The sequence below is a fragment of the Pinus tabuliformis genome, chromosome Q (assembly GCF_031772625.1).
Source record: "Pinus tabuliformis cultivar Carrire ecotype Pingquan chromosome Q, CPIR1, whole genome shotgun sequence".
Taxonomy (NCBI): domain Eukaryota; kingdom Viridiplantae; phylum Streptophyta; class Pinopsida; order Pinales; family Pinaceae; genus Pinus; species Pinus tabuliformis.
In genome coordinates this window covers 480,117,923-480,120,298 of record NC_142296.1, presented here as the reverse complement: position 1 = coordinate 480,120,298, position 2,376 = coordinate 480,117,923, and the positions used below count along the sequence as shown (strand labels likewise).

The 2,376-nt window shown below is 34.9% G+C and overlaps 1 long non-coding RNA gene across 1 annotated transcript; it reads left to right on the top strand.

Annotated features, from left to right (window-relative positions):
• The first annotated feature begins 394 nt into the window (after positions 1-394).
• On the top strand, positions 395-1,565 carry LOC149220269 (uncharacterized). The gene is made up of 2 exons (XR_016248745.1): positions 395-1,048; positions 1,173-1,565. It is a non-coding gene; the product is annotated as an uncharacterized LOC149220269 (long non-coding RNA).
• Positions 1,566-2,376: the final 811 nt, after the last annotated feature.

Below are 2,376 nucleotides of genomic sequence, written 5' to 3'. Positions count from 1 at the left end.
ATCCAAATCAAACACACAATACATTGCTCCGAACTTTTCCTTTAATCTTCACCTTCGTACAATGAACAGTAATTAAAAAACAGTGAAAAAACCTGCGACACACATTCACCTATATATTCGTACCGCTCTTTATTCGGGAACATTGCTTTTGTTGGTTTGAACAGCGAGAGTTTCTGAGCATCCCAATGATTCCAAACTAATAAATAAATACATGACACGACAGAGGAGAACATGGAGAGGGCCCAAAAGCATATTTGGCCTTCAAAGCTTTAATTGGCTTTCATATATTCCTTATTCTCTGCTGCCATCACCTCGCCTACTCTTTCGAATGCCATGCTTTCTACATCTTACATATATTCCAGACCAAACTTTGACTCTCACATTCGCTGCTTCAGTTATGTTGGCTCTGCAAAATCATTCACCTGGTCTGCTGCAACAATATTTGCAGAGCGCTCGGAATCCAGTCACGAAGACTTGGAGAATGGATATTTATTTCATGGGCAAGTTCTAATCCAATCTGCCTGCTTCAATTATGTTGGCTCTGCAAAATCATTCACCTGTTCTGCTGCAACAACATTTGCAGAGCGCTCGGAATCCAGTCACGAAGACTTGGGGAATGGATATTTATTTCATGGGCAAGTTCTAATCCAATCTGCCTGCGCAGAATTTTCAGTTTTGGGTTTCGATTAGGGTTAGGGTTGTTTTATTGTTGATGTCGACTACGGAAGATTCAGGAGGTCCTTCTCCCATCCAGCCGTTGGCGCTGCTGATGTTGACGTTTTTCATAATACTTTCGCCTCGGTTTTTCGCTCGGGAGGACGACAGTGACGCGGAGACTGAAACGTCTTTTTCTTGGGCGGTCGATCCGGCGGTTTGGCTCCCTGTTCTGCTGGTGTTACTGGTGGTGGCAATCTATATATCGTGGTTGATGGGAGAGAGCTCTGCTGAACTCACAGTAACCAGGGTGGATGCTTCCACGATACATAATATTGGAGGCTCTTCCTGGGGAATCGGCGCCTTGCTCCTCATGCTCATTATCATCATACTGGTTAGTTGTTTCTTTTACCTCATTTTGAATGAATTCCCATTGTTCAAATTCCAATTTGTGGCTTTCTTGCTTCATTCTCTAATGGGCATTTCTCAGAATACAACAAAGCTTCCATGACATGCAGTGCAATTCAAATGGAAAAGATGCGTAGATGGTTTGCAGCAAATACAGATGAGATGACAGTGCAGTTCAAATGAAAAAGATGCGTAGATGGTTGTGCAGAAAATACAGATGAAATGACAAAAAGGCAAGTGAAGTTTTGAGGGTTCGTCTTTCTTGGAAATTTCAAACTGAAAATGACACGGATAAAAAAATTGTGTTGTATGTAATTTGGTCACATCAGAGTCTTTTAAATATTGTTACTTCGAGAATTTCGGAAACTTGGAATTATATATCGCATTATAACTTTCCAATGCCTGGAAGAATATATCATTATATAATTTTTTGTTAGGCCAAGATGTTTGAGTTAATATGTACATAAGGAAGGAAAAAAAAAAAGTAAAAGATTTTATATGAAGGTACATTGTCATATGCTGCGTATATGTTATGGCATTTTTGCTGTAAAGACGAGTTCATGGGATTCGAACATCGCGATGTATAAGTACAGGTTGTATGGAAGATGCTTATAAAATATAATGTTTTGTGTTTGAATAACTATTAACCTTGTTTGTTTTTTTTACTTAAGCTCATAACTTAACATTAAAAATTAATCTTCATTCCACTTTTAATTCGCGTTATTTAATATGGTTCTTTATTTCATATGAATTTTTTAATCTAATTTTAGATTTTAGATTTTTTATTTTAATTTTGCATCTTAAATTTTTAAAAATATAATGAAAATTTAATGTTAATAATTATTAATTTTAACAAAATAATTTTTTATTTTTAATTTTTAAATAAAATTAAATATCATTATCTTAAATTTTTAATGTTATATTAATATTTTGTCAAGTAAATTATTATATTTTATTTTTTAATCTATAATTTTAAAATGAAATGTTTACTCATAAATAATTAATTTTTTCAATCCAGGAAAAAGTTCAATTTTAGTTATTTTAAAAGAAAATGTTAATTTTCTTTCTTTTTGTTTCTTTCTTTCATGGGTGGAACCTTATTCTACCACATTCATCCTCACATTGAGAGTACTTTTGCATCAAATTCATATATGTAGAGGGTGCAACACTTCCAACCATACCCTCTTAACATTGCATTGCCTAAATTTGTTGCATTGGTTATCCACCTCTACATCTTTTGCTGTATATTGGATTACATCAACATGCCATCCACCGAGCTCCACATGGAATTCTTGAGTGGGTGTGGAACAAAAA